The 26987-nt window shown below is 38.8% G+C and overlaps 1 long non-coding RNA gene across 2 annotated transcripts in view; it reads left to right on the top strand.

The window, feature by feature from the left end:
- Positions 1-23219, top strand: part of LOC137095910 (uncharacterized) — a 117538-nt gene extending 94319 nt beyond the window's left edge. Inside the window, exon 3 of one of the 2 annotated variants that reach the window (XR_010909057.1) lies at positions 23192-23219. This is a non-coding gene — a long non-coding RNA (uncharacterized lncRNA). Of the gene's footprint in view, positions 1-3546; positions 3571-23191 lie in introns of those variants that run through there. The other variant, XR_010909058.1, reaches the window with a different exon arrangement.
- Positions 23220-26987: the final 3768 nt, after the last annotated feature.

Raw genomic sequence — 26987 nt, 5'->3', positions numbered from 1 at the left:
GGGAACCACCTGTTGAAGGGCCACAGCAGAGTAGAGGAGAATCAAATCCTGCAAAAGTGGTAAAAGGGGTGGAAGCCCACCAGGAAGTGCCTAAATCGTTGGTAGCCAAGGGTGGCTTGTCTCAGGGATTGTATTGGATCTGTGGTCAATGGGCAGGAAAGATTTTGCCGCCATTTTGGGAAGGTACGTGCACGATTGGCACTCTGATGTTAGCGGATGTGACAATATACCCAGAACAACAGTCCCAGGTGACTTGGAGAAGGGAGCGTGAAGAACAGCGTTTGAAAAGAGCTTATGATGAAACACTTGGATATGATCCAGACCAAACTTATTTAAATGAGGGAGAAAGGCTGGGAGCCATCTTGTTCCCTGCTGTGGGCGTAGCTCTAAATATAAAACAGATTCGGAGACTCTCAGCTCAAGTGGAGAGGTTGGCGAACCAAACTGTGGCTGGAATAAGAGCTCTGCAGACAGAAGTTGATTCTTTGGCAGGGGTCCTGATGCAACACAAACTTGCTTTGGACTACCTATTGTCTGTACAAGGAGGACTATGTTCTTTTCTAAATACCACGTGTTGCCACTATATAAACAAATCGGGAGAGGTTGAATCTGATATAAATAAGATACAGAAAGTAGTATCTACCATCGAAATTGGATACGCCCCAAAGGGAGAGAGTGTCTTTGGCTGGTTAACTGATTGGCTGCCGAATTTCCAATGGTTAAAAGACCTCATCGTTGTAGGATTTGTTATCTTGATAATTGGTATTCTAATCATGTTCCTACTGCCTTGTGTGATTGCTTGCTTAAGAAATATGATTGAAAGAATTGTTATTACGGCAAATGCCCGACATGGAAGTCAATTGAAACAACTTATGACTCTGGAGATAGAAGAGATGCAACAGTTATCCAGGGAAAATAAGGTGGTATAATCACACTAAGGGTGTGACTCCGAAAAATTTCTTCGTCACAAGATTTTGTGGGGTATGTGGCAGCAGCTAATAAGAAAATAATTATAATTTAATGAAATTAATGAAATCTTACCTTAAAAAAGGGATTCTTAATAATATGAAGAAGGACTTCTGGTGATTCTCTAGAGGAAGGGAAAATGACAGCTGGCTTGGAGGGCAGGAGGCTGGAGGCCTAATCTTTTGTCAATATTTGAATAGGCCAAGAGCTATTTGCGGAAGGTCATAAAGGTTGGTGCCAAGCACAAAGTTAATGATTATTAATCCAGGGAGAAGCGAACATTGAAGATATGGTATAACAGCGCCACCTCCTGTCTGGTTGAAGTAAATAGCAGACAAAAATGAAATACACCTTTTTAAATGGAGCAATTAAAAGAATGAATGTATTGGGAAGATAATTAAGGAAGATTAATAAGGGAATGCTTGCTTTTGATGAGTTTAAGATACAGAGATGAAGATGTGTGGAATCATATGATGGGTGAAGAAATATATGAAGTTATGATTCATTTTAATGGTTCAATGTAAATCAATGTAAATCGTCTGGAGCGAGGTCAGATGATGTAAGGGGAAAGTTGTGGAAAACATAATATTGTGCCAATAAGTGTTCTTGCCAACATATGTTCTTGGCCACGATTCAGGGACAAACTGATTAGATTGTTAAATGTCAAATGATTGTACGCATGTGCGAAATGGATAATTTTGCCTATAAATACTGGGTGTTTTGGGATCAGGGCTTTGTACCTCACAGCCACATTGGAGCTGAGGTGCCCTTACCTGGGTAAGCATTAAATTCTGTGAACTTGCAAAGCTGTCTCTGTCTCTTCCTTCTTCCTCTTCCTCCTGGAATTTTGGGGACCCAGCGCGTTCCCCGCTTCAGTTACATCCCACTTAGACTACTGTAATGCGCTCTGTGTGGCCCTACCCTGAAGAATGCTCAGAAACTTCAACTAGTTCAAAAAGCTGCAGCCAAATTGCTTATAGTTGCTGGATACAAGGAGCACACTGCCTCCCTGCTATAACACCTTCACTGGTTGCCAGTTTATTTCTGAGCCCGATTCAAGGTGCTGGTTTTGACCTTTAAATCCTGAAATCATTCAGGTCCAACTTACTTATCTGACTGCATCTCTTCATACCAACCTACCAGAACCCTAAGATCATCAGGAGAGTACCTACTCTCACGTCCACTGCCATCCCTGTGATGTGAGAGATGACATTCTTGGTGACTGCTCCACAGCTCTGGAATACTCTTCCCAAGGGGGATCAAAATAGCACTCTCCCTACTATTGTTTAAGCAACAGCTTAAAACTTTTCTAGTCAAATAAACCTTCAACAAATAAATCTTATGCTGAAGAGACAAGAAAGTTCAACCTTCACTGGGCAGTGCTAACTGCAATAATATATGACAGGACAGTGCAGTAATGTATACTATCTTAAATGTTTATTTATGTTCTACCTTGATTTCTTACAATGTTTTATATTCATTCATTTGACTGTTGTTTAACTTTGTATTGTGTTTTTAACATGTCGGAAGCCGCTTTGGGTCCCCATTGTGGGAGAAAAACGGCATATAAATAAAGATGATGATTATGATGATGATGATAAACCAAACCAGTCCAGACTTGATGGAGAAGTGTAGTGAACTCTAGTATTTGTGAAATGATGCATACATTCTGTTTTCTCCAAGATAGCCACCAAAGGTTAACTTATTTTGTGATTCTCTAACAGATTATAATGGGGTTTGACTGCAAATCACAAAGCACTAAATCACTTACACAAGGTGAAAACTGGGGTTGTGTGGCAGAAGTGGGATATATTATATACCAAGGCCTTTAAATCTCTTTCTAACAACCTTGCCAGAGATTATATTCATTTATGACTACATGACAGCAGGTTTACTATAAAGTATTGAAAAACACAATCGCAATTCTTAAGACTTGTATTGAGGAATCCAATTGCAAACCATCTAGGTATTCTGTTTCCAGAAATGCCCCAACTAATTTTACATACAAAATATGAATGTGTTCGCTATGTGTGTGTGATGATGATGATGTGTGTGTGTGTGTGTGGTTGAAACGGGGGGATTTTTTTGGATGGGGAGGTATAAGAAACTATGATGGAAAGAATTCTGGACTAGTGAGAATTGTTTCAAGTAGAAAACTAATAGTTTTTTGTCTAGAAAATAACATTTTATGCACAAAAAATAAATAGAATTGGGTTGTTGTAGGTTTTCTGAGCTATATGGCCATGTTTGAAAAGTATTCTCTCCTGATGTTTTGCTTGCATCAATGGCAGGCATCCTCAGAGGATGTGAGGTCTCCTCTGAGGATGCTTGCCATAGATGCAGGTGAAATGTCAAAAGAGAATGCTTCTAGAACATGACCATATAGCCTGAAAAACCTACAACAACCCAGTGATTCCAGCCATGAAAACCTTTGACAATACAATGAAATAAAATCTTGTGCAAAAAAAAGATATCTGCACACAAAATGTTATATGTACAGAAAATGATCTTTTCAGTGAAAAAAATTCATGTGTGAATTTTGTGCGGAAAAGTTTCTCAAATACTACATTTTCTTCACAGAAATGAAGCAATGGAAGGAAAATGCTAAAATGATTCTAGCCCTCAAGAGTTATTTTGCAATCGGTTTCAGCCAGAAGGTGACCATAAAGAGAGAACATATTAATCAAATTCACAAAAAAATCCACAAAAGTTAAACTTGCAAATGTGGAGGTCTGACTGTATGTAGATTTGATTAATTCTAAATAAATTAGTAAAATAAGCTTATACTTCTGGTATGATATAAGTAGCCAAAACTTTGTTTTGGTGTTTAAAAAAAACCCCAATGACACATGAGATCTAATTCTAGAAATATATCTATAAGATGCATTTTGATTTCTTCTGAAGAAAAAGAATGATACATTGTCCAGCTAACTGGTTTCCAGGCTAAAATAATTGACAGTTATTTTAGTGGCAATCTGCTTAGCAGAGAGGCACGGAAACTGAGTGACTCACCAGAGATGAAAACAAAACACAAGTGTAAGTAAAAAGGATATAAGCGAGAGAAAGGAGTTTATCCAAGAGTTCCGTCTCAGATAAACCTTTCACCAGGCTGCAATATGAAGTTTATTAAGGTATAGCACAGTGGGTAAAAACAAAACAGACAAATCTGAAATGTTACATCAGTTGTGTAGTAGCATAGATAGCTTATCCTGTCAAAGCAAAAAATGTAATAATGATAATAGAAATAAAAATTGGAGCAAGAAAAGACAAGGAAAATGTTGCTCTACAGTAGGAACATGGGAGCGGGGAAGCTACAAAAGGATGACAGACACTGGAGTCTGGTTGCTTAGCTTCTAATAATCTCCTCCAGGTAATGAGGCCGGGGGGGGGGGGGGCTCTTCCTCAAGATGCTGGCAGCAGGATAACTTCTACATGCTATAGATTTTTCCTCATTGATTGCAATCTTCGCCTTCCTGAGCGTCTGCCTTTGCTTCTCCCTGACATATCGAACCCTGAATGGTCCCTGAGTGATTCTCAAACAGTTTGGGATCATTTTTATTTTCACAGGACAGTTGAGACCAGTGGAGTGATTTATGTGTACTTTGGAAGGAAAGACAAAAAAAAGGGGACGTTCACGGAAGTGGCACGGGCGAGGGGATTTTCAAAACACCAAATAAAACAAAGGAAATACTCTGTTTTCCCCTTCCTCGGCTGATACCTCCACACTCCAGTAATTTCATAAGTACCTGCCAAATCATGTAGGAAAGAACAGTAAAGCATAAACAGCTTCCACAGCTGTGATTTCAGCCATGATTGATGATGAAATACCACTGGAGGGATAGTAGGAAAATGAATATTTATTAATGGCATAAAGTGTCACTCGTTTAAACTCCAAAGAGATCCATCATTTAATAACCATGGGATGTGTGCATCTGAGATGCAAAATGCTCAATAAAAACAGCCAGCTATCTAAATAAATAAAAAAGTAGCCATCCAAAGTGGGTTGCTGATTCAGTTCCTCTCTTTAAATGGGTAACCACAGCGGTTTTACGTATAAAGAGTATAACGCCATTATAGCTCCAGTTTACCATTACATTAGTGGTAGATCACACAGACCTCATCTTGAAAAAAATGTGCTGGCAAGAGCTCCAACCTATCATAAAAAGATATAGCTAGCATTCATACTCATTATGTACAGATCTCTACTGTGTTATTTCTACTTAGTGTTTTTGAAATAATGACTTGTTTGCTTTGAGGTGTGGCAAACATTTCTTCTGCAATGACTTCATTCCAATTTAAGCCAAAATTAAAAAAACAACAACAACAAACCAAGATCATAACTACATAAAAGTCATTTTTTCCTTATTCACTGTTGGTACAGCATTAATTTTGTAGAATAAAGAAACCAGAGGTCTCACTTCCCTCAAACTTTGTTAAGGAAAAGACAAATTTGACTTATTGATATATGAAGAAAACTGAGGTGTATACCCAGATCCAAGTGCCTATGGGTGTAGATTCATAGAATCAACTGAATAGTAAGTCACTATTTATGTGCACCCCATTAATTCAAAGCCAGCAATGTGTGGTTTAGATTTAAAATCAGGGTTGCTGTTTCACTGGTTTCTAGTCATGGGATTTTAATGCTAATACTAGGATGCTTTTATGCTTGTCTGAATGTTTAAATTTTATGCATGTTTTATGTTTTATGATTTTAATTGATTTTAAATTCATTGTTATATGTAGTAATTAGTTATTGTGATTTCTTTCTTTGAATTTTTGCCATTAGTATGTTGTAAACTGCCTTGAGTTCCCCCAGGGGCAAGAAAGGCAATATATAAATATAGTAAATAAATAAATAAATACATAAATGTGGACTATTTGGATTCCAAGTTTTATTTTATTTTATTTTTAAAATACACATTAAAACTCTAGCGTTTATAGCCAACACAATGGCTTCCTAATTTGGGTGGTGATGGATGGGGTTAAATGATTTATTTTTATGTTTTATTGGATTTATATCCCATCTTTCTCCCAGAAAGGGATTATTATTAATATTAGTTCTCCCCACTTCATCACCAGCGCTAATCTTGAGTGCCATCAATACAGAAAGTAATTCACTTAGGAAGTAAGTTAGCATAAATGTAGGGCTTCATGCAAATACATCCACACAACCTGAATACCCCACAAATGCAAGTCAGAGTAATAAAAATCACCCTCTGCTGATACTCTTTTCTTTGCTGCCCTGGCATATGAGACAAGCTTATTCAAACAATAAAAAAGTATTTTCTCTGCTGACAGGAAAGGAGAAGTTGACTGATGGGATTCAGCTGCATAATTTAACATACAGCTTTGGAGTTTGGATGGAAGTTCCAGAATATTAAACTCTTAGCCTAGTAAGCATTATTGAAGAAAGCTAAGATTCAGGTTGCATTGGGCCATAAATAGATAGAAATATATGGAGTCATTGCTAATATATCCCCAACTGCCAAACCACTGGAATTTGAAATAAAAACTCCTTGGAATATCTGTCCAGTGTTTATATAGCTAGCAAATGTGTGGCAAAAATGTTGTGCTAGACTTCCTGTAATCTTTAGCAGGGATAATTAACAATCCTTTCCTTGGGTCATAAGCTTTCTTCCATCAGGTATTTGCATAGATTGAAGCACCCTAGTTGAGAATACAGATATTCCAGAAAGAGCTGCACATTGCTGGTCATTACCTTTAAAGCCCTAAATGGTTTGACTTCCTAACCAACCGCCTCTCCTCATATGAATCTGCTCAGACAGGGGAGGCTGTCCTCTCGGTCCCACCCCCCGTCTCAAACATGGCTGGTGGGAATGAGAGAGAGGGCCTTCTCTGCAATCACCTCCCACCTCTGGATCTCTCTCCTGAAGGAGATCGGAATGGCCTCCACTCTGCCCTCCTTCAGGAAGCAACTAAAAACCTTCCTATGCTCCCAAGTATATGGAGAGCCAAATGTTTGAAGATCTAGCCTTATCAAATAAGGAATGGACTATGGATATGGCTTTTAACTCTTTTATTGATTGATTGATGTTGTGAAATATGTTTTATTGATCTTCTAATAAGATTTGTTTTTTTACAATTGTTTGTTTTATACTATTTATCTGTATCATTTAATGTATTATTTATTTTCCTGGCATTGAATGTTTGCCTTTTATGTTGCAAACTGCCCTGAGTCTCATGGGGAGATGAGGCAGGATATAAATAAAATTTGTTTGATTGAATGATTGAGCTATTTATGCATTTGTTCATTCATATATTATAACTAAACAGTAGGGCTGGGCGGTTTCGTTTCGTTAATTCGTAATTTGTTAATAATTCGTTAATTTTTTCAATTACAAAACGATAACGAACCATTCTGGAGCAATTATTAAAAAAAAGAATTTTCAAAAACGTTTTGTAAATGCTTCGTATTTCGATATTGTATTCGTTTCGTTATTGTTTTGAGGTCGTTTCGTTATTATTTCCGCATGTCTGGGCCAGTTTTATGGTTTAATTAGTGAAAAAAAATTATAATATCACACCAACAGTCAACAACAGAGGGAGAGGGAAGCTTCAGAAGGTTTTGGAGGTTTTTTAGCGTATTTCGCGGTCGCGTCCGCCATTAACGAATCAATTCGTTATTGTTTCGGAAATCGATTCATTAATTTTTTTACCATTTACGAAATTTCGTAAATATCGAACTTTTTAAAAGGAAAATTTTGTAATTATTTTAAATATCGAAACAAAAAAAACCCCCAAATACAAATCGATTTTAGAAACAAATTTTTCCGTTGTTACCCAGGCCTACTAAACAGTCCAGTTTTAACTTGATGATTTATTATATTGCTAGCAACATTATGGATTGTTGGAATAAAGAAATATTAACCAATTTAGCAAACAATAAAAATCTATATTCGGAGAACCATAGATAATATTCAAATAAGAGGTATTTTGGATGAATCCCACAGAGGATGGAAGTTTGGCAGCCATACAAGTGAGAAGATCAAAGCATATTCAGGGTGCTTTTCATTCCTTCTCTCTCTCTCTCTCTTTCATGATCTTTGCCATGTCATCTTCCATCTCTCAAAGGGGCCTCTCAATTTCTTCTGAAAACAACAAGGGTGTGGATATTTAGTATAACAGGATGTGGGGGACAAACGTGAAACTACAATAGAAGGATAGCAGCCACATTGGACATTATTGCACGATACAGGCAAATCAGCATTGGAGGGAAGAGGGGGAATGTCACTGAAACTATCACATGACACTATGGGCATTCTCTGAGATTAACCCATCCCTTGTTATTGACAGGAAATTTCATCAATTGCCCACAATCCTGCAATGTTCCTGTTATCTTCCTTGGTGTAATGAGTCTATTCCGCTTTTGTGTTGTCATGCTAGCAATTATATGATTTCTGGGGCTGGGATTCACCTCCTCTCTCACTTTCCCTCTCACTGTTCAGTAGTTGTCTGTTTTCTGTATTTTATACCTATAGTTATATCTGGACGTTTTAGTTTTTCTTAGCTGAAACTGTGAAACTGCATGCTCTCTCTATTTTCAAAAAAATGAAACAATGAAACTGCAGGAAGGTGGGGTACAATGGTAAACAGAAATGTGATTGTGGGACCACAGGTTGTTGAACCAGCAGTACTGCATGAATGAGAAGAGAGGTGATACTGAAGGTGCTTATTCTGGTATGTATCCACTATCTATGAAAGTATAACTACTACTGTGAAATAGAAGCTTGTGCAATAAAGCCCATAGTTATTTTGGAAAAAGATAGGCACTCACATGATCCCCTCTAGTATTGAAATAATATGGGAAAGGCGTGGCTGGACTGCCCAAGTCATCTAGTTTACTATTGATGCATGCTATATACTTCTTCCCTGGTGCCCTATCAAGAAGGAATAGCCACCATAAGGCTGCTGAGAGGATTACTTGGAAGGCAAAGCTGTGGCAACAGTGGCGAGCAGAGACAAAAGAATAAAAGGAACATACAGAGTTAATGCAGAATGAATGTGGTTAAGATATGCTTTGTTCTCAGGAAGAAAAGAGAGGGGAAACTCTGTTTTTAGAGGGTTTGGGAAATTATCCTGGCTTTTTCTCATTTTTCTGCTCTAGTGTCTTGAATTGAACTCTCTCTGTCTTTTCTTTCATAGGCATTGACACTTGAAAAATAGGTTTGAAATTTTCTTCAAAGAGGAAAGCAATGAAATTCTAGACAGGTTTTTTTTCCCTGGTGCTATTATAACCACTAGTTTTTGAAAACTACCTCTTTATAGGATTCAAGCATGCTACCATAATGTGACATGTCAGGATACTTCAACCATAAAAAAATAAATTGACTGGAGCTGGCACATAATGTTTGGGGAAATGGTTTCTTTACTAAGTTAGTACTCTTAATTTTTTTCTAAGGTTTATCTCTCTTTTTTTTGGATGTCCACATTTTTACTAGAGACCCTTTTGGTGGATCCAGTTGCCTGAAAATATTATGGGTTTTATATGTTAGGACCAGTAGGAAACAGTGAATTGGTGATAAAATCATTCACTGATTCTGTACTTTGTGGAGAAATTATTTTTGAAAAATGATATAGCTCCCATCTTTGTTTTATTGATTCATGCACATATTCATTTTGGAATAATCATATGCAGACACTTCATGTAAGCGCATGAAGGTTAAAAAATGTTTGGGATATTTTCAGCCAAGACTAAAGAAGCAAGAATTGCATCTGTTAGCATGTGAGGAAGCTGGTGTCTGAAATAATGAAAGAAAACTGGTTCAGTAAAGATACAGATGTTTATAACAGATGTACATGGGGGGAAGAACGAGAGGGAAACAAAGACATGGTCTTCTGACATTAGCTCCATGACCAAAACAAGAAAAGGAAGATGTTTCTGGAAGAAGATAAAGTCATGGAAGTCAAGTCTATATGTGAGGAAGCAAGAAGCAGAGAGTATATAGAAGGAACACAGCAGGAAACCATAATTACCTGTCTCTACTTCTATTTCGTCTGGAGCACATTGTTATTTCTGCAAATATGTGCGCAGAAATCTCCAGTTTATAGTACATCTCCAACATCTCCACACCATACATACTAGCCCTTCCATCCTTTGAGAATACAATCTCTCATCTCTGTGTGATTCATAAGGTTGTTGTTTTGCAGCCAGAGGATGATTCCTAAACAATGAACCATGAAGAACTATTGGCCGGTCATTTTGTGAAGAAAGACCTCCCAGCAATAGATAAAGATGTATTTCCTATAGGTTTCACATGCCTGATCAAGAAGGCTTTAAAATAAATTATGTAAGAGAAAAAAGATAGGGGCACCCCCAAATTATGAACAAGATAGGTTCTGTAGATTTGTTCTTAAGTTGAATTTGTATGCAAATTGGAACAGGTACATTTTTAAAGTGTAACTTCAGCCCTATGCACACACACTTATATTGGCTTTGGATAGCATAGAGAAGGATTACCACCCCTGTGGTGTTTGTTTTGCTGTCTGTACCCCTGATCAGGAAATTTCACCTTAATTTCTGTCCCTGTGATAATAGAATTTGGAAAAATGTGGCTTGCTGTGGAAACAAGGATTGGTGAGAAAGCTTCAGTGGAGACACCTTTTTCCTAAGACACTTCTTCCAGGAGTTAATTTTCCTTCCTAGGGCAGATTTATTTCACTTCACTTCCTGTTGTCTTATTCACATTTTTAACTATGAATTGTTTGTAAGTCGGATGTTTGTAACTCAGGGACTGCCTGTGCTGGAAACAATAGTCTCATTGATTTAGGGGCCATAGGAACCCAAGAGCACATAAGGAAATAATAATAAGAACAACAAGGAATATCCTGCAGAGAATGATGTGGTCTTAAATAGCTCTTCACCGATGCACAGAACATGAGGAATAAGATGAATTTGAACTCTTACCATAGGAAGTTAAACATGATCTATTAGTAATCTTTGAAACCTGGTGTCTCATGAGTGTAAAGTAATAATGAAGGGGTGTAATCTGGTCCAAAGCAATGTACCAAACTGGAGAAGGAGGGTTAACAAGTCAAGAATGTACGTTTATATGAGAGCTATGACTTAGAAAGTTTGTGGGGAAAAAATTAAAGTAGAGAGAAATAACAGTGAACTTATTGCTGTGATCTACTATAGGACATGAAGTAAGGCTGACAATTTGGGGTGGTTCTACACCAACAACTAAAGGGAATTTCAAAGGGACTCCATGAGCCATCTTGATGGTGATAGGAAGTCCTTCCTGCACAGCCATGTGAGACATATTTTGGTGCCCCTAGGCAACCCCCTCCTTGGTTCACTGCTGGCTACACAGACACACCACTACTTTATTCTCTGTTGTCCTTCTAATGACATAGCAGGCCAAAGTAGGAGGGTCAGTCTGTGTCCCCAGGCCACTAAACTAGGGATATATGGGATGGTTATCAAGATAGATGCAGCTGGCTCTCCTTAGGAACTATCTGAACTTTCTCTAACTCAAGGGGAACCTGGCTCCTGTTTCAGTCAGATTTCTCCTGAGTTAGTTTAAACCAGAAGAAAGCCATATTAGGCAGCTTTATCTCAAGTTAATATGGATCAGCCCTGTGCCGCTCTTAGCAGCTATGGGCCTGATTGCTTTCCATGCCAATCTCAGTGCAAATATGCCCTTGGATAATGCCTTTCTAGGGCAAATGAGTAAACACTCAGAATGGAGAGATATAATGGTAATAGAAAGCTCCATCCACCCTGGTATTTATAGGAAGTCACACTCTGCCAGGAACATAAGGTCCAACAAATTTCTCATTTGCCTTTCAGGAGGCAGAGAAGGCAATAATGGAATGAACTATTTTGAGTCTTATTCTAAGCAACAGAGATGAATTATGCAGCAGAGTAAAATCCTTGGATATAGTCAAAAATGCACTCTGGACTGTGAGAATACCGATTTCTTTAAGCTTAGGGAAATGCTGGGGGACCCCGTGATCAGAAATGCTCAAAGAAAAGGGAATTCATGATGCATAGGGGTTTCTTGAAGATGAGGCATTGAAGTTGCAGATACAATCAATTCCAGAGACAGAGAAAATGGGGAGGTGTCTCATGAAACCTGGCTGGAAATCAGATGAACTGTCAAATTATCTGAGGTTTAAAAGAGACATGTATAAAAATTGAAGAAGGAGAAAATAACAGAAGGCAGAACTGTTCAATATGTTGTAAGCCTCAGTTTCCCCCCAAAAAGGAAACCAGTACTCTGTTGAAATAGATAAAACAATACAGGAAAAAGGACTGCAGCTCAGAACAGGGACAATGAAGGAATTCTTATCTCATTTAAATGAACCAGAGTTTCTAGAACAGATGGAGTGCATCCAAAAGTACTAAAGGAACCCATCCATGTAATATCAGAGCCACTGACTAGAGAAGGTTCTCAGAGTTCTCTCCTACATCAGATATTGTTCAATATCTTTATAAATGATTTAGATGATGGAAGGGAAGGCATTTGCAGATGACACCAAATTAAGAGAGTAAGTGAACACCCTTGAGGACAGGATCAGACTTCAAAATGGCCTTGACAGGTTGGAGACCTGGGCCCAAACTAGCAAAATCTTTTTCAACTGGGTAGATGGAAGGTACTTCATTAAAGCAGGAAAAATGAAATGTGTAAATATAAGATGGATTGAAAAGAGTACAATGGTTAAACTTTGTTCAGACTTCACTCCAAATGCAATGTCCAGTTCTGGGTACCAAAGTGCAAGTGAGATACTGACAGGATAGACTGTGTCCATCGAAGCTCAACTAAAGATGAATCTACACAGCAGAATTAACGCAGTTTGGCATAACCTTAGCTGCCATTGCTCACATTGTAGCTGTAATTTTACAAGGTATTCACCTTCTCTACCAAAGTGACTCACCAAAATATAAATTCCAGGATTCCATAGATTGAGTAATCAGGGCTGTTAAAATGGTGTCAAGCTACATTAATTCTACAGCGTAGATACACACTTGGATGACCAAGGGTCTGGAAAAGCATGCCTTATGAGGAAAGACTAAGGGGTTTGGGGTATATTTAGCTTTGATATTTAGCTTTGACCAACAGGTGATATGCTAGCTTTCTTTAAATATCTGAGGGGATTTCTTTTCTGCTGTTTTAGGGATTAGAACCAATGGATTCAAATTACAAGAAAAGAAATCCCATCTAAGCATTAAAAAAAAATATTTACTGTCCCTGGAAGCTACTTTGTTCCACAGTGGTATAGATTGTCTCAGAAGATGGAGGAAGCAACCTACTTTAGAGATTTTAAACAGGGGTTGGAGCTCCTCAGAGTGCTTTATTTGTATATTCCTGCATGGCATGGGTCGGATTAGTTGGTCCTTCCAACTCTATGTTTCTATACTTCTGTGATTTTACAATTCTAAGAAAACACAAAGGGATTGCTTCTACATACCTTTATACTAAAACTATTTTAAGACAAATTGGGTTTGGGCAGACCCAAAAGCAGCAACCCCCTTCACAGTCCTTGAGCTGACAGGGTCTAGCATGTGAAGAATTGTGCCCCTAAATAGCAAATTCTATGGAAACTATCATATGTCTGATATTACATTCCTGGTTAAACAGAATTCCAGAGCATCCTTATCTCAGTTACGTTTCATGGATGACGGATTTCCAAGATTTATCTACTGGAGAATTAAGCAAAAGGAATTGAACTGCACAGACGCATATCTATAACTATGAGAACTATGAGAGTGTTGCATGAGAAAGCCAATCAAAGTCCACCGACCAATGGATGAGTAAAATAAAATGACTCTGAAAGTTTGACAAGTTTCACTTACGGTTGCCACCCTCCTTCCTGATTTATGTGCCACTGTTGTTTCTGATTTATTGTGTTCTTAAGGCAATCCTATCATGGCAAGATTTGTTAAAAGGAGATTTGCCCTTGCTTTCCTCTCAAAGCATGTGACTTGCCCAAAGCCACCTAGTGGGTTCCTGCTGCCTGCTGGGGATTCAAACTCTGGTCTCCAAAATGTAATCTGTTACCAAATCACTACAGTACTTCTATAAATTCCTAAATATTGCTAGACCCATTATATGAAATTTATCCATAAGTTTGTTCACAATTCAACAATTAACTGAATGGATCTACGATAATTGAGACTAGTATTATATATTCAATTGCCAAATCTTGTTTTGGGAGACAATAAGTGATTATTTTCTCAACTTGGAAATATAACTTTCTCAATTTTTCTACCCAATTTGCAATTCTATTAAAGCAAGTATTCACTTTCCATTTCAGAATGAATAGACTGAAATAAATATACTCTTGAACAAAGACTAATGTGCATTGACAGTATTTTTTGTTCATATCATTCCCATCCTATCAGAAGAGAAAAGGGAAATAGTGAATACAGTGATACCTTGATTTAAGAGTTGTATTTGTTTGGTGATTGTGCTCTTAACTCAAATTCTTTTATCTCAAAGTGAATTTCCCATTGAAATGCTATTAATCTGTTTCGCCCCCTCCACACCCTGCCCCATTTTTGTTACATCTTTTAAAATAGAATCATAGAATCATAGAGTTGGAAGAGACCTCATGGGCCATCCAGTCCAACCCCCTGCCAAGAAGCAGGAAAATTGCATTCAAAGCACCCCTGACAGATGGTCATCTAGCCTCTGTTTTAAAACCTCCAAAGAAGGAGCCTCCACCACACTCCGGGGCAGAGAGTTCCACTGGTAAGCCTGAACCGTCAAATTATCAATTGTAAACCACTTATACAAAGTGCCACATACTGTTCACAATTGTATCTTTCCCTACGAACCTGCACGAGCTATAAGATCTACTGGGGAGGCCCATCTCTTGTTCCCACCTCTGTCATAAGTGTGGTTGGTGGAGGACGAAGGAGAGGGCCTTATCGGTTGTGCCTCCCCGGCTCTGGAACTCTCAACTCTCTCCCCAGGGAGATTACATTAATGCCATCCCTATCCACTTTCCATAAAGACCTAAAAAATGATTGTTCCAATGTGCTTTTTATTAATCAGTTCACTAAAAGTATTGGCCCTTATAGCCATAACTTCATTCTTGGCTCTTGTACTTTACTATTGTCCCTACCTTGGAGTTGCATATCACCATGCCAGGGCTCCGACTGTATTCAGGCAGAGGTGAATCAAACACTTAGTTTGTATCAAACAGTTTAATTAAAGCAGCACTTACTTTCTGGCTGTTTTAATAGTCCAAAATATAAAACATAAAGACAGCACTCAGCCACAAAAACTGATAGCAAATGCCACACTGTAGTCAAAAAGTCCAGTCCAGTAGTCAAATTACGAGAGTTCAGTGAGCAAAGTCGAGGGATCAAAAGTCTATACCGTGGTTAAAAGCCAATCCAAAGATTCAAGGTTCCAGGGTTCCAAGAGTTCAGGAGACAGGCCAGGAGACTGAAAATCCAGAAACCTGGGGGAAAACCAGCAGCATCTACCAACAAGATAAAACAAATACTTTACTCCCAAAGATCAGCCCCAATGTTAGCTCCTTAAATCCAGTAACACCCAGCTGCAACCTATCCCTTGCATGCCTCCACCCTTAATTGCTTTTACCTGTAAACTGTTACTTACAAGTTACTCAGCCCTTTTGAACTAAGACTTACATTAACCCTTCCATCATCAACTGCTAAGTCTGCCACCACCAACCACCATCAACTATGGTACATGACACATGACATTGCACTGTATAAATCTGACTTGGCTCTTCCAGCTTTAATTTATTCTCTACCTCTCACATTTTTGCCATCAGCCTTGACCTGACAGTTGTATTGCACAAGCCTTTCCCCTGGCCCTTACCTCGGAAATGCCCGTTATGCTTGGCTACTGGTTGTTGTATGATTAATTATGTTTCAAATTATGTTTTTATGATGTTGTATATGTATTTTATTGTTATATTTTAATTCTGTTTGACTGGGCTTGGCCCCCATGTAAGCTGCCCTGAGTTCCTTCGGGGAGATGGTGGTGGGATACAAAAATAAAGTTGTTATATTAGTATATTGTTACTCTGGTGGTGCTAAACAAAAAAAAAACATCATGGAAACCAGCAGAGTGCAGTAGTTTCATGTGGTGAACTACAACCCTGGAGACAAAAGTTTTAATCCCCACCCAATTATCTATATCCACTGTGGCTAATTTTAAACAGATACATAATGGGGGTTGGAAGGCCCCTTCTACACTGCCATATAATCCAGTTCAAAGCATATAATCTGATTTTATATGGTAGTGTAGAAAAGGCCTAAGAGTTGAGGTCCAAAGTATGTAGATAGCCCTGCTGGGCATGTTGTACCTGACAGATAGAATTGTGGTATGGAAGTAACTTTGGATGGTAATTTTAAAATATTTTATTTCAGTTATATGCATGCAGTGTTAACTGATCTATACTTTAAATCAACATCCCACAACATTGGCTTAGATGCAATTAATACCCCATGACTCCTTGGCTTCAATATTTTTGTGAGTCTTAGTCTGATATGCTCACTAACTTGTTTTAAAATAGATTTCTCTACTTTTAGTAGCTTAATAAGTATTTGTGGTATTCATACTGTGGTTCCACCGAAGAGGGGAGGAATGACAATTATCCCAAACCTCCTTAATTGATTTACTATTCCCTTGGATTTGATGGTTGTCTAAATCATGTAGAAAAGTGAAAACTCCATGGAAAAATGATAGAAATAAAAGATTTTGCAGATTGAGCTTGATTGTACATGCTCATATGACTATGCTTAATTTGTATGCACCTAGATTGTGAATAACTTAATTTATATTTATATGTGACCAAAAAAGGGAACACAAACAGCCTTATCTGTTTTCAGGAGAATATATTTCTGTAAAATTATGGGATTCATGTTTTTAAAGGAGGGAAAGTAAGAGGACCCAATTTCTCAAACATGCTTGTGGCTGTTCAAAGCCACAATAATAGATTGGCTAATATATATACTACAGCTCAAGAACCAGCATGGCATAATGGTTTGAGTGTTGCACTAGGAAGGTCAGGGTCTGAATCCTTTTTCAGCTGTGGAAATCTACTGGATGACTTTAGACAACTCATAGTTTGTCAGTTTTATATGAAGAAATGGGAAAATCCTTATAAATGAATCTTGCCATGAAAACCCAATGATAATTTATTCTTCGGGTCACCAGATTAGAAATAACTTGAAGGTGGGCAATACACACAATCAGAAAAGTAGAACAAGATATGACAGTTCACCAACATGGCTTGCAGGCAAAGTGAAGGAAGGGAGGAAGGGAGGAAGGGAGGAGGAGGAGGAGGAGAATGAAAAGCTTGCAAAATGAAGATAAAAGAACACAAAACTATACAATGGGAATAAAGAAAGCAATTAGGGATATAAAATGGGATTTTCAGGAATTTGTCACATAAGCCCCTTCTATACTGCCACATAAAATCCAAGTTATCTGCTTTGAACTGGATTATATGGCAGTGTAGAAAGGGCCTAAGAGAATAAAGATAAACAATTATTTTTTTCTCTTCGTGCCCCACCTCTGCTCTCCTCTCCTATTCCTCTCTCCCTGTTTTCCCCCCACCCCCTCCCTTCCCGTGCCTCCTTCCTTCCTCCCATCTAATCTCCTTTCTTTTCTCTTTTTTAATAACATGTAAAAGAAAATCAATAAAGTTTTTTTTTAAAAAAAAGATAAACAATGAAGTTATTTGAATACAACCAGGAATACAATTGGACCAAAAATATCCTAATGGGAGATATTCTGGATAAATTATTTTCATTTTTCTTCCCTAATCTTGGTTCTGATGATAATAGGCTAAAATTATGCTTCAGTTGATATTTTTGAGAACAATGAGAATTGAAGTAAAATAGTGGTAACATAAATGGAAATTCTTGACCTTATCAACAATGTACAAACTAAGAAATAATCAGAGATGATTTCCACTTATTAATGTGCATTAAAAGCTTAAATACATTTTTTGTTAGGAGCATAACTATCATGGGATGTAGTAAGGCACTGACTCTGAACTTCCAAGTCCCCACAGCCTGTCCTGATCCCAAGCAAGAGAAATGAAGGTCAGATCACATGCATAAGAGCCCTTTATACATTTGCCCTTTGTCATCAATAGATTAACCCATTTCTTCTAATTCTATTTGTACAGTCTTCATTTACATGTAGGGGGATCATGAGAAAAATTTAAAATAATTTTTATATAAATAATTTTTATTGAGATAAATATTTTCCAAAAGAAAGATTAAAGATTGCAGGAAACAAGGAAGGGAGGAGAAAAAGAATGGGTATGGAAATGGGGGATGGGAAAAGAACTAGTGTGAGGGAAAAGGATAATAGAAAAAGGGGAAGAAATGGGGGTGGGTGGGTGGTGTAATTCTATTCTTCTTCATCATGGTTCATTGTTTTTTAAAAAGACATTTATATCCAACCCTTCTCACCACACAGTGGACTCATGGCAGAGCACAACATATATACGGAAAACATTCAATGCCGGGACATAAAACCATAAATATATACAAACATTAAAATCATTTATATCCACATTAAAAGTTGCTTAAAAACCATCTCAGGACACCATTCTATTATTGCCTCATTGCACTGCCCCAAAGGCTTGGTCCCACAGCCAGGTCTTCACCATCCTTCTGAAGGACAGGAGGGAGGGGGCTGAACTAATACTGCCAGGAAGGAAGCTCCATAACTAGGGGGCAATCATTGAGAAGGCCCTGTCTCTTGTCCCTGCCAAACACGCCTGTGATGGTGGCGGGACTGAGAGCAGGGCCTCCCCAGATCTTAGTTTTCCTAAGTTCATATTGTAAAATATGCTTCTCCTCTTCCAGGCCAGTCCTGGAAGAACATCAGGACACTCACCCTAGAAAGCGCACACTTTCTGGGGTGGGTGTAGACAGGCTCCCAGAAACATCCACATTTTTAAATGTGAATGCTCCTGGGATAAAGGGCTGTCTGGAAGCACCCTGAGTATGTGTATTGTAGTTTCTTGTTCCAAGATTTAAAAGAATTAAATACAAACAGAAAAAAGAAATAGATGGTAGACATGTGGTCCACTGGGAGTCCCCCTATGACATCGTATAACAAGAATCTTGCTCACAAGCTTCTATTCTCAATTCAAGGTCTGACAGTCAAAATCCTAAATAGTTTCAAACCATAATATTGAAGGAACACTTATTAGTATACCCACCTGCTCAAGAATAGAGGCTTGCTAGATCACATCATTAATAGGGGAATTATAAAGGACCTTCTTGCCTGAAGCAATGCAATTATGGAACACTTTTCCTTTGGAGGCTTCAGTGGTCTCAACACTGACTTTGTTGCAGCAAGTAGAAGCATGACTTTTATCAAAACTTTGGGGCCTAATCGTCTTTCAGCATGCACAATGATTTATATTAGAAATATTGTAATAAATAAATAAATAAATATCCAAGACATGTCTATTTAGAATAATCCCCATAAATCTCAACGAGGCTTCCTGCTAGGTAAATGGTAAAGAACCGCATCTTCAAAAATCTTCCAGCTAGTTTTCTAATGTTCTCACATAAAAATAGGAGCAAAGTCCTACTTCTGCTACCAGCTATTTTTTTTCTGTTCAAAGATTTAACTCTTTCTGTTTGGGCCTGCTTAGGGCAAATTGAATCCACTTCAAAGCACAATACAATTTCCAAGGGATTTCAGCATGAACAAGATTCTTCCTATTTACAAACAAATATCTTTGATTGTTATTTCCATGCAGTGGTTCACTGAACCAGCCTTAAGAAAAATTGTCAATGGTTTACTTATTAAAGGAGTGCAAAACTGCCTCAGGCGCCCTTGTAGTCACATTGTGGAAGGTTACCATTAATTATTATAATGATAGGTGTCAATGTCTCCTGGTGATGTGTGATGTTAGGTACCTTTTATTGTGAATAAGATCAGTAACATTTATAACTGTGGCTTCATTAATTAAGAAATGCCATGCCCTTGCTCGAAAATTATAGATCTGCTTCTCTTATTGTGGAAGGAGTCTAATCTTGTATTCATGCTTGTTTCTACTCACTGAGGCCCCTTCTACATTGCCATATAAAATCCAGATTACCTGATTTGAACTAGATTATAGGGCAGTGTAGACTCATCTAATCCAGTTCAAAGCAGATAATAATGTGGATTATCTGCTTTGGTAATTTGGAATATATGGCAGTGTAGAAGGGGCTTGAGAATCTATGGTCTTGACTTTTAATCAATCTATATATATATAAATGTGTGTAATGAGTACCTTAAAAACAAAAAAAAAACCTACGGGGCCAAATGACTCCAAATTTGCCAACAAAACTCCTCACAATCCAAGGAGAGACCGTCACTGAAAAAAACCCTACAAAAGACAACACACCTCCCCTGCCCCACTCCCCTTGTGCTGAGGACACAGCCAACAAGGCCACCTTACTTCCCCTTCCCCTTTGCCTTCGCAGTCCTTGGAAGGTGAGGCAGGAGAAGGAGAAGGGATCTAATGGGCGAGGGAGAGTGGCGGTGGGGTGGCTCATATGCCACGGTGTCAAAAAGTAGAGGAGGGCTTCAAAGCAGCGACGGCGGCAATGGCTGCTGCTTCCTGCATGTCTCTCAGCCCCTAAATAACACTAAGGCAAGGATGAAAGGGCAGGGGCTGAGGAGAAGGAGGAGGGGGAGGAGAGGGGGGAAGGAAAAAAGAGGGAGGTGGGCCATACTCTGTGCACACAAGCTGACTCTCTGTCTCCCACACACACACTCCTACAGCACAAGGGAAGGAGGAAGGTGCCATGATGGGGGTAATAGGGACACATGAAACTGACATTGCTTAGAAAGGAGCCCCAAAGACCGTCCAGCCCAATCTCATTTGGCAGTAAAGGAAGACACCATCAGAGCCCTCTCAACAAATGGCCAATCAGTTGGAAGGGAGCCCTAAAGGCTATCCAGCCTAACTCTCTTCTTCCCTCCCTCCCTCCTTCCCTTCCTCCCTCCTTCCCTTCCTCCCTTTCTCTCTTCCTTCCCTCTTTCCTTTCCCCCTCCTTCCTCCCTTTCCTTTTCTCCCTCACTCCCCCCTCCCTCCCTTTCTTTCCTTCCCTCCTTTCCCATCCTCCCTTTCTTCCCTTCCTTTTTCTCCTCCCCTCACCAGCTTCACCCTCCTTTATTAAATCTGCAGTGTAGATGCACTCAAAGTCACCCCTTCCACACTGCCATGTAAAATCCATATTATCTACTTAGGACTGGCTTATATGGCAGTGTAGACACACGCATGCACGCATGCGTGCACACACACACACGGATGGATGTTGGATCACTGGTTGGTTATATATAATATATAATTACAATACTTTATATATTACTATTATATATATTGCTATATAATACATATATATTATATATTATTGTTATATATATTACTATATAAGATAATGTTACTACTATATATTACTATATTAAATAGACATAGAATAGAGTTAGAAGGGAGTCAGTCTACCATGGTATCTGGGGAGAACAGACAGGAAGGAAGGAGAGAAGAAAGGAGGGAGGGGAAAAGTGAAGGAATGAAGGAGGGAAAGGGGGAAGGAAGGAAAGAGAGAAGGAGGGAGGTAAAGAAGGAAGGCGGGAAGGAAAGAGGGAAGGAAGGAGGGAAGGAAGGAAACAGGGAGGGAAGAAAGGAGACAAAAGAAGTAGAGAAAAGGGGAGGGAAAGAAGGAAAGAGAGAAGGATGAAACCAAAGAGTGAAAGAAAGAATGAAAGAGGTAGAGAAGGAAGAAAATAGAGGAAGGGGAAGGGGAAGAAAAAAAGGGGGGGGGAGGAATAGGTAGGTACCTCTCCTTCATAATAGTCCAGATATCTACCTCTACTTCGAAAAGTCTTACTATAGCCCACAGCATGTGTGGCAGGGCACAGCTTGTCTGTTTATAATGACTACTGTGCTTTTCACTACCACCAGTAATTCTATTCCTTGTTTAAGAGGGATCAAACATGTTGAATTACAGGCAGTCTCTGAATTACAAACATCTGACTTACAAACAACTCATAGTTAAGAACAGGAGTGAAACAAATCTACCCATCAGAAGGGAAATTCACTTCTGAAAGAGTTATCATGGGGATAAGATGCCTCCACTGATGCTTTCTCTCCAATCCTCTTCCACAACAAACCAATTTTTTCAAAACCCTATTCTCGCAGGGACAGAAAGTGAGGTGAAATCTTCTGAACAGGCACACAATAGAAAAACAAACCCCACAGCCAAAGCTAATATACATATATTTTTTATTGGGGTTGCTCTTTAAATATGTCCCTGCTCTGACTTACAAACAAATTCAACATAAGAACAAACCAACAGAACTTATATTGCTCGTAACTTATGGAGTGCTTGCATTCACTTTAACTGAATCACTAAGCTGCTCTGAGTCCCCTTCGGGGTGAGAAGGGCGGCACATAAATGCCATAAATAAATAAATAAATAAATAAATAAATAAATAAATAAGGTAAGCAGATAGAGGAATGGTACATAATGTATTTTTGCAACTTAATGGCATTACCTCCATGTTGACTTTCAACAAATAAATAAGCTCCTCCCCATTGATTGCCATCATTTTGTCTGCCAAGGAAGCCATTCTCATTGTTTTATAAAACCCATATTATCTTTGTATCTCCACTAGAAAACTCAGGGTGATGCTGAAAGGGAAAAGGTATTCAGCCCACACATACAGCATGAAAATTGAAAGTAAATACTTATTTCTTCAAAATAAATCCCAGACCATGGAGACCAGAAACACAGAAAAATCCTCCTAAAGAACCTTCAGAAATAAATAAAAGTAGAGGAATCCCCAATTCCTCAGGCAAACATATATCTAGCTGCACGGGAAAGAATATAATATAGGGAAGAGCCACAGAATTGTTTCCAGAGTACTTAGTTTTCAAGTTATTTTGAAAGCTTTGAAAGTTTGGACAGTTGAGGAAAATAATTGGTAGTCATCATATCTTTTACCAAATGTGAATTAATCAGTTGAAAAGTGATCTCTACTACCCAACCATTTAAGTTTTATTGTATGTTTGTGTTGAATATTATGGGATAAATTAAAATTTTGCCCATATTAGAATAGATTCGCTAAAAGCAATGCGGGTTATTAGTCACCACTGATGTAAGTCAGTCTCATTGAATGAATGGATCTATTGTTAATGTAACACCCCGGGCTTAATCACTATGAAATACAAGTCTGTTGTCCTCTCTCTATAGTGGGCTCACCTACGGACCCACCAACAGAACACCGACCTTGAAGGACCATCATCCACGGACCACGAGGGATGACCTAAGTAATAGTGGGCTCTGGAGCTTCTAGCTAGAAGTAAAAAAAAAAAGGAAAGTAGTGATGAGATGAAAGCATAATGTAACCCATCCATGAAGGTGAACTTGGGCAGCACTCAGCATCTACACTTGTACAGTTTGTAGTGTATAGATAAGAATAATGACTTTAATGTGATTAGGGTAAATGTTCTACAGACTGTGAAGGCAAGTAATGTCAACAGGTGGGGAAAACAACAATGTAATGTTTCATCTATTCACATCTACCTAAAGGTTCTATTGTCTTCTCTTTCTTTTCACTTCATTGGCTTCTATACATGAGATCATATTTAATTTCTTCCAAAGCACCTTTGTGTTTAGTTTGGCAAATGCATTCTGCTGAAGAGAAATTCTTTTATTGCTCTCTTGGTGTCATCTCCCTACAAGCCCATTGAAAGGAAGTGCTGGCTGATTTGCTGCCATGTACTAGAGAGCTATTAGCATTCATGCTGATTGTGAAATATTGAGCTTTCCTTTCCATTTTGTTTAGCAGAATGTAAACAAAATGTAAATTTCTTTAGGAAACTGGTGCAATTCTTCCTTCTGATCCCAATGGCTCGATTGTCAGATTGATACAGTCATTTTATCTCAATGCTAATAAAAAGCGAAATACCTATTTAGTGCAGGAAAACTGATAACTCTCTGCCATTTCTACTGGTCAACACAGAAGAAAAGAAAGCAAATTGAGAAATAGAGGAATATAAATGAAGCAACCAGCAGCTTTCTCTTGGCACCTTATCCATGGATGGAGCTTATTTTAATTCCAAACAGCAGTACAAAAGGTCCTTCATTTATACAGGTCTGTAACTTCATGTTCTCTCCATTTAATTAGGTGGGGAAACCTCCGGGAAATAATTCCATAAATAGATAGTTGGAAGACAGATTCAAGCATACCTAGGCTGTCCGAGAGAAATATCATCATAATTGGTGCTTGCTGGCTTGTACAACTGCTGGGAACGGAGGACTTTCTTATCAAAAGAATTCTATAACAATTACATCTGGGGGCTGAGTATATGTCATGACATAAAACACTGCCTGAATTAATTATTTAGTATGGTCGAGCCCACTTTTGACTTAGAAGCTATAAAAAGTCTGCCTGGGAGATAATTAATTATTGCTGGAAATAACATATAATTACAATGTTGCAGGGAACAGATAAGAATTAATGTGCCAGGTGTAAGAAGATTAGACCAGCCTGACAGAAATAAGCAACTAAAAGAATTTATAGATGGAGGCTTATAGCCATTTCATCCACACTGACTAGGATGTGAGACCACATGATGGCTGCTGGCTGGCTTATTTCAAACGAGATAATGGCTTTAGTCTCATCCTTTACTGACAGGTCCCCATATCACAGACCTGAAGCCTAAATGAGATTAATTGGCAGGCTGCATTGAAACCCTGGCAGGGGAGTCATGGAGCCTGGCTTACGCAAAACTCCCATTTGGAGGACCTTTCCCATGTGCATTGGCTGAAACAAAACAGGAAAGAGAAATATGGATTCATAATGTATGGCTTCACAGTACACTTGACAAATGGTTATTATGAGTACTTACAAATATCAGTATGCAATTTATGAAGGCCAATATTCAGGAACTGTAACAATACTACAAGTTTAAGTAGTTTCATTGCTCCTCTTTCTCCACTGGGAAGCCTGAAAAATGTAGATTCAGGAGACAATCGACTGCTCTTCATCAACTATAATTTTGTTGGAAGATCAAGTGAATCCATAGCCTGACGCAGCAGTTGCTATTGAACAGGCAGTAGTGGCCACCTTTCACCTATTCCTCCTGGACTCCTAAGATGCTCCACTTTCTTAAATAACAAGGTCATATGAGCCACACAGTATGTTCTTGTCCTAAGGATGGAATTTATTATCATCACCACCATATTTATTTACACCTTGCCTTTTCCCTAGAATTCAAGGTGCTATCTCATCACCAGCAGCAATAAGATCCATGTTTTGTCTAGACATGGAGTTGGGAGAGAGCTCCATTTTATCTTTAACTTTAGGCAAAATGTTTGAAGTAGTCAAAAGAATTCCTCTTATACATTTAATCCCCGTCTCATCAAGTTGAAACCCCCACATTTAGCTGGTTTCAGTTCATGAAAAAGTTAAATAATCAACAATAATAAAGGTTTTCCATATTTATCCCAATACAGTTGTCTGATCTCATTATTCATTGATGGGTGGGCAATGTGTCCTTAATATGAAATGGCAAAATCACAGTTTTCTTTTTGGATTTGTTTTTAATAATTACAAGTGGTGGGTGGCTGAATCCATGGATACAGAATTTGAGGATACAAAGGGCTAACTGTACCTTACTCCCTCATGTGGAGTTGTTGTTCTGGCTGAGATCAAAATAACCTAAATTTCCTTTTAGCATGAAAAATTTGTGTGGCACTTATACAGACTTCAAGTGGAGATGCAACCACTGCTATTTTAAATTAGTTGCTTGTGCACCTCTATATACTTTGGGAATGTATGTGTGTGTGTGTCTAAAATGTTTAATTAGGGGCCGAGCTTAGCACAACAGGCTAAACCACTATACAGCAGAAAAATCCTGCTGATCGGAAGATCAGCAGTTTGAGCCCGGGTGGGGTGAGTATCCACCATTAGTCCCAGCCCACCAATCCACCTAGCAGGTCGAAAGCAGAAATGCCAGTAGATAAAATAGGTACCGCTTTTAGTGGGGAGGTAATAAAAAGGCAGGGAGCCCCCAGTGGTGCAGTGGGTTAAAGCACTGAGCTGCTGAGCTTGTTGATCGAAAGGTCGCAGGTTCGATTCTGGGGAGCGGTGTGAGCTTCCGCTGTCAGCCCCAGCTTCTGCCAACCTAGCAGTTCAAAAACATACAATTGTGAGTAGATCAATAGGTACCGCTCCAGCGGGAAGGTAATGGCGCTCCATGCAGTCATGCCGGCCACATGACCTTGGAGGTGTCTACGAACAACGCTGGCTCTTCGGCTTAGAAATGGAGATGAGCACCACACCCCAGAGTCAGACATGACTGGACTTAATGTCAGGGGACTACCTTTACCTAATAAAAAGGCACCATTAAAAGGAAAGCTCCTTGGCATAGAAGATAGAGCAACAGCACACACCCCTTCTCCCATGGCCAGAGTTGAGCACAGCCTCCAAAATGCCAGAAATAAGATGAGAAATCTGCCTTTATCTGTTCGTGTTTTCTGTCCCTGTTAATTGTATAATCGGCATTGAATGTTTGCTGTTTGTATGTTCTGTAAGCCACTCTGAGTCCCCTTCAGGGTGAGAAGGGCAGGGTATAAATACTGCAAATAAATAAAATAAATTAATTAAGGTGTATTTGTTCAATCAGTTAATCCCTTTTGTAAACATGCAGTCAGATTGTAGAGTATTCTTTCTTGTTTCAGAGAAAGCTTCTGGATTCTTTCTAACCATGCAGCAGGAAAAGTCAATATTAGAAGCACACACGTCCTTTCCTTCTTTAGCAGGGGCTGGTTGTTTTCCTCCTCACCCAACAGGGCAGAAGGGCTGACATGTCTCGAGAGAGAGCTGTAGTTTTGTTCATGTAAGTGACAGGGCAGAGAGAGAAGGGGAAAACGAGAATGCCCATGCTTTTTAAAATAAGCTTGTTGTCACATAAGGTGAATTGTCCTTGGGCAAGCAGACAGGTGTTCAGCTGCCCTCTTCAAGTGGCAGCAATGGCACCTT

This window comes from Anolis sagrei, chromosome 1 (assembly GCF_037176765.1).
Source record: "Anolis sagrei isolate rAnoSag1 chromosome 1, rAnoSag1.mat, whole genome shotgun sequence".
Taxonomy (NCBI): domain Eukaryota; kingdom Metazoa; phylum Chordata; class Lepidosauria; order Squamata; family Dactyloidae; genus Anolis; species Anolis sagrei.
The sequence above is the reverse complement of the archived record's forward strand: the minus strand, read 5'-3'. Positions and strand labels throughout refer to the sequence as shown.